Source organism: Bidens hawaiensis, unplaced genomic scaffold (genome assembly GCF_021521415.1).
Source record: "Bidens hawaiensis isolate Kalapana, Puna unplaced genomic scaffold, B.hawaiensis_p1.1 tig00001016_1, whole genome shotgun sequence".
Lineage (NCBI taxonomy): Eukaryota > Viridiplantae > Streptophyta > Magnoliopsida > Asterales > Asteraceae > Bidens > Bidens hawaiensis.
The window spans coordinates 1291652-1302842 of record NW_027491059.1 but is presented as its reverse complement, the minus strand read 5'-3'; the positions used below and the strand labels follow the sequence as shown (position 1 = coordinate 1302842).

At 36.7% G+C, this 11191-nt stretch overlaps 1 pseudogene; it reads right to left on the bottom strand.

The window, feature by feature from the left end:
* Nucleotides 1-2403: 2403 nt before the first annotated feature.
* Nucleotides 2404-10944, bottom strand: LOC143550747 (protein FAR1-RELATED SEQUENCE 5-like; annotated as a pseudogene).
* Nucleotides 10945-11191: the final 247 nt, after the last annotated feature.

The following is an 11191-nucleotide window of genomic DNA, read 5'->3' as shown; positions in this document are numbered from 1 at the left end:
AACCATGACATATCTCTACAAAGACAGAATGTTAACACGGTCAAGTACAAGTGGTAATTAGAACATGTAAGGTAAGGGTAAACTGCTAATGACGTTGATCAAGTGTAATTAGTCGTTTACTTTACCCGCCCGTCCTAACCACCCCCTGCCCCTAACCACGTTTGCCTTCTATCTAACACTTAAACAGTTAATCACATACCGGAACTTTTAAATTTAAAGGAATGACTAAATAATCAAAAGTTACCTCTTGGCGTGCAGCTACTCGCGGTGGGCATACGTGTCTCTTTGCTTACAGTTCGAGTCCTTGCATTCGGGGATGCTCGGATCCCTTGAACCAAGGCTCTGATACCAACTTGTAAGGCCCCGAACCCCGGGAACCCCATAGTTGGTAATCATTCAAAACACTCGTAAAAATAATTAAACTTAAAAACAATTCTTTTCATTAAAATAAGCATCACAGAGTATAATTCGGCGGAAAACGTAAATAATATAATAAGTTCCCAAAACCCGGGAATTTTGCCCAAAACCAACTAAATTATCTTTAATAAAAATTTTAAAAAGGAAATGTTTAATAATAAAGTCTTCAAATCACATATGCCCTTCACCGTCCAAGTAGCTTCGTGCACGTCCAAGCAAGAATGCATCCTCTTCTTAACCTGAAACTCACACTAACATGCACACAAAGTCAGCTTAAGCTGAGTGGGTTCAAGTTTTAAATAAGTACAAAAGTCTTAATCATTATTCCAACGGTTTTAAAACTGTAAACGGAATTACATCAGTTAGGTCATCACATTTAATAAATAATCATCCTTACGTATGAACATCTCTACACGTGCATTCCTATATATATAAATATATATATATATATATATATATATATATATATATATATATATATATATATATAACATTCAATAATAACATTCAGGGTCGAGCAAACGTACAACCCTATGTTCGTATCGAGTAATATTATTTGTAGACATAAATTTATGTTGGAATAATTGATTTTCAGCGAGAGACAATGGTTGGGTATTTGCCTTTAGTAGACCACCAGGGGGGGTCGAAATTTAAAACAACAAAGATAACGCGGGTCGATGTACCGTGAAGACGACATACAACTATGTGGATTGCGGGGTGTTTGTTATGAGACACATGGAGACATTTAAAGGTGGGAATACTAAAGAGTGGGCTGTTGATTGTGGTCTTGCTGAAGAACTTGACAAACGTTGATGGGTGTTTGGGAAACAAAAGGAAGAGCTTGAAGATCTAAGAAGGAAATACGTTGCTAAGATTCTACTTAGCGATGTAAACGTGATGAGAGAAATGTTATTACAAGATATGTTGGAATATCACCAGTTGTCTAACACTGAGAAAGCGAATCTGGACAAGTTAGCTCCTAAAAGAATCATGGACAGGTTAAATCTCAAATGATTGTTAACAGTTATGACTGTTTATTTTAATAGTTAACGAATTTTGACAATTTTTATGGATGGTAGACTGTTTATGTTTTGGTCTTGTTTACTTATTTGGCAAACGTTTGAACTGTTTACATATTTGGAATATGAAAATGTTTGAACTGTTTATGTTATGGAAATGTATGTGATGATTATATAGGTGTTAAGCTTGGGGTTAAAAATAGTTCGGTTATTTGTGTTGCTTAAAACACATCTAGTTTTTTTACATGTGCGTTGTCATTCAAGTTTAGCTAATGAATCAATTTATTATAAGTAAAATGTTTTACAAAACAAAACACTTTAAGAAAAAAACATGGTCAGGTGTTATGTGAAATATTTGAGTAAGCACCATATGAACAAAGATTAAATTAAGATTAAATTTGAACAGCTTTGGAAAATATTGGACAAAACCATATGATCATCCATCAGGTGTTGCTAACAAAAACATCCATCAGGTGTTTAAAACCAAAAGTTAGTTAACATGAAACCTTAAATAAAAATCATCAACACTCCATAACAATGTCTAAGGTGAAATAAAAACCAATCAACAAAACATACTAAAGTCTATGGTGAAATAAAAACCCATCAACAAACCATAATAAAGTCTAAGGTTAAATAAAATTAAAGTGTAATGGAAAAAACCATCAACAATCCATAATAATGTCTAAGGTGAAATAAAAACCAATCAACAAAACATACTAAAGTCTATGATGAAATAAAAACCCATCAACAAACCATAATAAAGTCTAAGGTGAAATAAGATTAAAGTGTATTTGTAAAAGACGCAACCGGGCTACTCTTCCATATTTTCTTCATGTGAACTGCTTGCTCCGTCTTGTGAAGGATCCTATGGATGTTTGTTGTTGATACTGAACAAGTGATGGTTGCGGGTGTCATGACCAGGTTCACGACATATTCTGCATGTCCTTAGGGGCTTGTCCAGTTGCTTTTAACTTATAGCTTGCTCGCATAATGACCTGAAGCGAATTGGAAGCCCACAACCTTTAGTCCTAGCACCAATCGGGGCACGAATATGGATTTGATCTGGTTGTGTCACACCTGTTAGTTCAGCAAACCTGTCTCGCCGACTAGGTCTAGGGGCGTCGAAAGTAACCTCGTCTACTGTACTTTGTACGCGTTAATGTAGTCGCGGTAATGATGTAACCTTTGCATGTCATCAACCAGCTTGTTTATTATATGGTCATGCGCAATGTTGATGTCTCGAACAACACGATACACATCAGTACTTTTGTCTATGTTGGGCTCGTCAAAACCAATAGACTGCATAGGGCTGTTAGACACAGCGTCTTTTGTCCACCTACGATTGATGTACTGTTTGGGAAATACCCTGATATCCAAAATATGGAGCACCTTAAAAATGTGACGACACATTAAACTGAATTGCTCGAACCTTTTACAGCTACAATAAACAGTGATGTCTTCGTTGGGAATTATAACCTACCATGAAGAATACTGTATAGTTATTTAAAGTGTAAAAAGAAAAGATAAACACAGTAAACCTAGCATATTGATAATCCGATATACCTCGTGAAAAGAAGCAGGTAAGTGTAGAAAGTCACGAATATTGAATTTCAGAAAGTCATCGACGGGTACGTAACACATGGAAGTGCAATTGTGAAGAACAGCTTGTATTTCCAATTGGACATTAAAAAAATGGTTCTCGTATAGATTTTAGCTGCTTGTTTCTCAAGTGTGTAGTTACTCCATATCTCGGCTGATGTATATCTACAATCATGATCGTTCTTACGATGCTCATGTCTCTGATGATCCAATGCAGTCTCAAAATGGGCCAGAAACTCAACCAAAGTGCAACGTGTGTTACAAAACTTGCCAACAAAATGATTCTCACTCTCGGAGCAGGATGAAGTACGCATCAGACCAGACATGGTTTCTTCACGATAGTAAGTAGGAATCCATGACTCTCTAATGTGGAATATGTCTTTTAGCCAAGCGTGGTCGTTTAACTGAAAGTCATCCATTATTGAAGCCCACTCTGTTTCAAACAGTTCAGGTGTTATTGAGTCGGTTCAAACAATATCACACAACCGAATCTTAAAATTTGTGGTATTGCAAAGGCCGGATCCAACCTGAAATAATATAATTGCATATTATAACACAATCAACAAACTATGTACAGTAACAATAAACAACATAAACAAAAAAAAGAGTTCTCTTGTACCTTCCCGGACAGTTTATCCATAATATGCCACATGCAGAGCCGATGCCTAGAAAAAGGAAAAACTTCTTCAATTGCATGCTTCATGGCGGGATCTTGGTCAGTTACAACAACTGCTGGTGCATAGCCAAAAGCCTTCTTAAAACAATTCAGCAACCAAGTGTAAGATTCTGCGGTTTCCGATCCAAGCAACGCTGCACCAAGGATAACATTCCTATTATGGTTGTCAATTCCAGTAAATGGAACAAAAACCAAGTTATACCTATAAAACAAATGAATCAATAAATAAAACACAAAAAAAAGAAATAAAATTTTTGGTTGTCAATGATATTACTTGTTATGACGATATGTTGCATCAAACGAAACAACATCACCAAAGACATAGAAATTCATCTTGGCTCGCTCATCGGCCCAAAATAAACCCTTTAACGCCCCGTCTGCTGTAGTAGAATAATCACATGAGAAATTGGGATTGAATTCTTTCTTCGCCATAAGACGTTGAACAGCCATCTCAGCATCATAGTCTCCAATGTATAAGTTGATACTTCTTTTGTAGTTTTTGCAATCAGACTTGGTTGCACCAACTTTATCAGACCCACCATACATGGTCCTTATAATGTTGAAAGCTTTTACCGGACCAATGTTAATATTAGCAAGATCATCTAACATCTTTTTGTGGGTAAACGTAAGCTCGCGAGCAGACTTCAAGAAGTGGATGTCGTCTTCATCTACAAATGGATGATTGTGTGCTTCACCAAAATATTTGACCCTATACATGCCATTGTTGGTTAAAATTAACCTTATTTGGGCTTCACAATTTGTTCTTTGAGATGGCTTCCTACGTTGTTTTTTCCCTTTGAAATCTTCATTTAATGTGTCCACTTCCTTAACAGTTCTTGAGCCCTCCTTAGTGCAAACAAAATACTTCCAACGGACAACATTTTTGTCCACCCACTGTGTTCCTTTCCTGATAGAAAACCCGCCTGCTAAAGCGTATCTTCTATAAAAAGACTTAGTGGCTTGAAGATTTTCACAGATCATTCCTTCATTAGGTTTGATTGAGGCAGACACTAGTGGAGTGTACGTCTTCCTACCAGAATTTGGAGATACAGGCTGAATTCCAACTTCCTTGTACGTGGGTGGATCTATAATCAGATATAACAAGCCATAAAAATTAAGTTCCACAACACAGAGAGCCCACACAAGATGTCACACCCCAACCTAAGGCGGAATATGTCGGGGCGCGACATAATTGTATCATAGCTCAAAAGACACTAAGTAAATACACGTGTCAATATCTAAATTATTTATTTCATATAATCCAAATACGCAAAGCGCAAACATTGTCTAAAAAATAAACATTACAACTAAAAATAATTGAATTTAAAAGTTCATCATTATTCATCATGCATCCTAAGGTCAAATCTACTCTTTAATCTCTTGTTTTTTCATCCAATATAGCTACCTGCGGCATGTGTGAAAATATATAGTTTGTCAACATAAAGTTGAGCAAGTAATCACGGTTTTTGAATACATATAATATTAAAAATGACAATTCCTTGCTATAAATGTGTGAACCACTACAAACTAGCATAACAATAAATATAAAAATTGTCTTTTCACTCGAATCACATAGATAACGAGCTACTCCGACGGTGTATGATCATACTAATGCGGATGAGGATGAGGATGAGATACCAACCACCAAAATATATAATAAACACATAGTCACATTTGCACGTATAACTAATTGAGCAATATCATATAACGCAAATAATGGAATTGTAGTGAAATAAAATGTTGAGTTGTGAACGCATAACGCCCCCAAAATGTAAAACTGTAAAAAGGGGGGTGTGAATTACTTACCTCGATAAATTAGATAGTTAGGTCGTGGGTAATACAGTTGATGGAAAAGCAACAAACAATCCCACGAGATCATCCTAAATGTTTAAATGAGTTCTAGTTAAATAAACTTGAAGTATAGAGATTTAGAGATTCTACAACCTTTTCGTTTAAACTTTACGTAGATCATTTTTAGAAAAGAACATGGAATAAAATATTGTAATCATCTATTTTTAAAAGAAATTGAATTTCCATTTATTTACTTTTAAATAAATAAATAATATATAATAATAATAATAATAATAATAATAATAATAATAAATTTCTTTAGTTCGTCAATATGCTATTTATAAAAACACTATATAATAGCCTTCAGATTAATTTAATATTTAAACAATGAGAAATGATAAAATATAATAATAATAATAATAATAATAATAATAAATTAAATGGAGTATATATGCCATGAAGTGAAAGAATACATAGAAACCAGTTTCATCTTCTTCTATCAAACCTACTGTTTCTTTATTTATTTTTCAAAAAAACCACAATTCGACTACGTTAATTAATAACCAGATTAGAGTGAAAATTAGGACCTTTATTCGGGAAATAAAAATGAACAGACTGGTATACTTTTTACCTTAAATTGTGTTTGAATCAAGAGTTGACGGAGGTTGGTCGGAGTTCTAACGGCGGCGGCGATGACTAATATCGATGCTGAGGCGTTTGAATGTGTGCGGGTTAAATGTAACGCCCGTTAACTCCGGTTTCAAGAATTAAAGCTTGTAGAGTATGTATAACTCTCGGGACTTAACCGACGTTTCTCGGAAGCCTTTACATCGTCCCAGTACGTTAAAAAACCTAACTCTTCCTTCCATTTTGCCTTACACTTCAATCTGGGGGGACTAGAGTGTAATATCTTATGTTATAACAAAATCTAACCCTGGCCCCCACCATTTCTGCGATCGGCAGGTAGGAGGTGACCAAAGACCCACGATTTTGTTTTTTGCAGCCAATTCTAAGCCTTAGAACTTCAATTCAAGGTATGTACTACGATTCCCCAAGTCTTTTACACGTTAATTGATCCTTATATTGCGCGTATTGATCGAAAGATGTCTTGTTGTAGGCTAACCGGGTGGCTGCCCAATTGAGCCTTTCCGGGGCTATTTTGAGTGAGGTTTTCACGTCAAAATCCCACTAGGTATGACATGTACATCATATTATAATTTCATGGCCATTGGAGGTGTTTAGGTCGGTCAATCGATTTTAGTTCGAAAACTAGGGTTTATCGGGTGTAGAATTGCAAATTGTTGATTTTGATGCGTTAATTGATCGGATGACCGACCGAATCAATTTGTACAACCTTTGGGGGGTTTAAGGGCTGTTGAAAAATTATTTTTTTGATGCTCGGGTCTGTTGTGGTTAGTGCTTCGTCAATCGAGTCGGCGGTGCGCGAATTTTCGTTTAAACGTTAAAGTAAGAGTTGTAAAAAGGAACCGTCAACCCTATCAACTTGGGTGACATAATCTTGATGAATGAAAATATTTAAAATGGAATTTGGTCCATTCGGGGCTGATTCGTTTAACAAATGGTCTTAAGGTTTATTACACACGCATTCGACCCGATTTGATTATCCTTGGGCCTTGGGCCAAGTTGCTGGGCCTTGGGCCACGTGTTGGGCCTTGGGCCAGGTTGTTGGGCCTTGGGCCAAGTTGTTGCGCCTTGGGCCAAAGCGTTGGGCTTGAACGGCCCATTAGGCAAGAGTGTTCTTACGGCCAAGTTTAGTAACGTGTTGTGTATAATTTACAGGCCCTCGCTTGTGATTGTGCACTTAGGGATTTTCCTAGCTCGTTGCAGGTGTTTGATTGATTTCAGGTGAGTTCATGATGCCCTTTTTACTCTTTTTACTTTTGGGCTAGCATGCACACCTAAGTGTTTTCTTACATGATGAAACTTTTTTAAACGGAGTTATATAGGCTTGCTAGTACATGGTAGGCCTTGGGATGTTAAATATATATATATATATATATATATATATGTATATACATTATTGCTTGGCCTATATCTGGCGATGTTGTAGTCGTTTCGACTACTGATGTTGTGTATGCCTATATCTGCCTACTTTGTGTTTGCATGCACTGATGTTACGTGTTTGGGTTGTACGTTTGCTCGACCCTGATGTTATACGTGGATGTTATATATATATACTGTGATATATATAGAGATGTAATTGAAAGGATGTTTACATATACATTTTGTATATGTATGTATGAGGATGTTTAGTTCTCGGTAATGAGGATTTGATGGATGTACCCTTTTACTTTTTAAAACTTTTGGTTTGACTATCTTAAATATTACTACTGATGTTATTTACTTAAAACTTGAACTCACTCAGCTCAAGCTGACTTTGTGTGCATGTTAGTGTGAGTTTCAAGTTAGGAAGAGGATGCCTTATCACTTGGACGTGCACGAAGCTACTTGGACGGTGAAGGGTATACGGGAACTGAAGTTTTACTATTAAATATTTAGCATTAAAAGTTTATTTAAAGATAACTATGTTGATTTTGGGCAAAATTCCCAGGTTTGGGAACTTATTTTATTATTTATGTTTTCCGTTGAATTATACTCTGAGATGTTGGTTTTAATGAAAAGAATGCTTTTAAGTTTAATTATTTTACAAGCGTTTTGAGTGAATACCAACTGTGGGGTTCTCGGGATTCGGGGCATTACATTAGAAATCATTGACTAGGGTGTGCTTGAAAATGAGAGAATTCGCTTACTTTATTAAGGTCGAAACACGATTTATAAATTTAGTAAATCCCGTAATTTCTTCGGGTTAATTGGAGCTAATAACGCGAAATTTTAGTCCCAAAACGCGTGCGACATTTTCGGTTTGTAGTTGCGAGTCAAATGGTGTATTCAATTTCGTCGTTCGGTCAATAATGGGCGCTTAAAGTCATTGCAGGAAAACTTGGAAGGTGGCCGGATTATTCGCTGGTGATTCGGGAATGAATGGAACAGAGCGTGTAGATACTTAAGTTTCAACACTTGGCACCATTGCCCCCTTAAACTTTGAGTTCAAAACAAAACATTCCTAAACTTTTAGGATATACAACTCAATCTTTAAAAAAAATAAACACTAAGGTACTTTAACTTATCTATAAATATTTAGTTAATAATATATAATTATGTAAAATCAGAATAACGATCCAAAGATAAGATTTATAAAGTAAATCATAGATTTTGTAATGAACGTCCGAATGATAATACAAAAGAAAGGAAAAAAAATTAATGCGCCGGGTTTTCGGGTTCTTGAAATTTATGAATGTCACAGTATTCACAACTTTTTAAAAATTTCGTCCCGAAATTAAAATACAAGAAAAATTAAAATAAGAATATACCAAAATGCTAATAAAACGAAACAACACAGATGCTCAAATGACCCGGAAAACGCTACAAATGGGTAATATGACAAGTCCACTTATATATAGGATGTACCAGCGGCGTATCCACCATGACCTTGTCATATTATATATCATTTGTACTGTTGTCCTATAGTCACTAGGTTCTAAGTGGTTCGCACACCAGCGTACCAACCATGACTTCCATGCGAGGGTTTCGGTAATTATGCGTGCACTCATAATTACTTATTTCGCCGCATGGTCCGCATGGTTCGTTCCGTTGGGTGCGTTAAAAATCACATATACAGTTTAAGAAAATTTTTTTGAAGATTAAGATAAAATTTGGAATAAATGCGAAACAAAATTTAACAATCATTAAAAACAAAGAAAACCCTTGAAGTCAGATATCAAGATAACTGGTGCAACACAAAAACGATTGAACAAGCTTAAATATCAAAATTCTTAGAGTTAATGTATATCGAGATAAGACGTTTGAAAGACGTAACAAGTTGTCGGGTATTAAAAACCAAAAATAAAAACTCTTTTTATAGTAAAAAAATAATCATCACAATAGTTAAGTCGAATATACGAAACATTGGGGGTCATGAAAGGCTAAAAAGAATTGCGTAAACATATGATAATCACAAGAAACTAATAAAATTAGAGTGTTAGTCATGATATTCCCGAGGAAGTTTTAGCCGTTAAGGGGAGGGTGTAAGTTTGTGACGCTCATATTAAGATAATGATAAATCGTAAATGAGAATATAAATCAATAAAATAAAATGCATGCATCGGGCTCCTATTAGATAACTATGTCTTAACCAAGTACACAGCCCCGGTTCAAAGTGACCGGTCATAGGCAGCCCAGATTATGATTCCTATTGGATAACCAGGTACATAGTCATGCACATGGTCCCAGATCCCAATAACGATTACGTTTGAGGTCACTGGGCATAGGCCGTTAAATTTAGTTGATCATGAGGAAACAATTATAATTCTAAAGATAAATATAAGCAATGTGTGTCGTGCTTTGTGAGGGGAGTAAGTGAAGATGGATATATCAAATGTAAACACGAATTCATTAATAAAATTGAAAATTTGAGTACGAGGAGACATTATTAAAAAAAAAGAACAAAAACAAAAGTAATAAATGCGAAAATGATGAATAAAAATGTTGCTTGCTGTGTTTTTCTTCTCGGGGTAGGTAGGTCTTTGGGTATAAGGACTTGTGTGAAGTGGTGCCATGATTCCTATGTTGCAATTCATTGGCGTTGGTGTATTACACACGTCCTTGCATGCCCTGATTGGCTTGATTCGTTTGGGTTTGCTCGGCTTGGTTTGGTTGAGGTTGAATAGCTTGGATGGGTTTGACCTTCATTAGTTGGGCTTGGTCGGCTAGATCGGCTTGGGGTTGGAAAGCTTGGGCTTGATTTATTTGGAGTTAATTGGTTGGGCTTGGGTAGATTTGAATTTGATAAACGAGTTTTGGACATGTGTTGCGAAGATGGTTTGGGCTACCGTAGTGATAGCAGGCTCGTATAGTGGGTGCATAAGGTGGGACATATAGTTGGGGAAGTGATTGAGTGATGGGTTGGGAAATAGGGGAGTTGAGTCGCGTTTTCATAGGCTCTCTACAATATTGGGTGAGGTGGCCGAATCGGTGGCAATTGGTACACACTCGGGAAGTAGATTGGGCCGGATGGTGGCGTTGACAAGTGTTGCAATATGGGTGAGGGCCGGTGTGTGGTTTCTTGGTTGTAGGGGCTTGTTGGGCTTGTGATTGGGCTAAGACATAGTTTTGTGAGTTGGGCTTTCGTTTGTTATTGTGGTAATGAGATGAGTTATGGTTGTGGTTGTGTTTAGAGGATTCGGGCTTGGACTCTTTAGCGGGCTCGGATGCAGGCTTATCATTGGGCTTCTTGGAACTCTTCCGCATAAAGGTCGCGGCATCATGAAGTTCCTTCGGGTCAAGACTAAGGACGGAATCTTGGATTTGCATCAGCAAACCCGTGATGTACTTATCAATGGCATGCTCCAAAGGAGTAACCATGTGCGGGATGAGGACGCTTAATTCGTGAAACCGATCGTTGTAAGAGGTATTATCACCTCCCTCTTGCTTCAAATCCAGAACTCTTCTTCCAATTTCTGGAGTTCATACTTCGGGCAGAACTGGTCTAGCATGAGCTTCTTGAGGTCATCCCATGGCAAGGCCATGGCAACCTCAGCCCCAAGGTCTCTATTTTTGCTATTCCACCAAGTAAGGGCACTAGATTTGAAACACTTTATGCATACGTGGT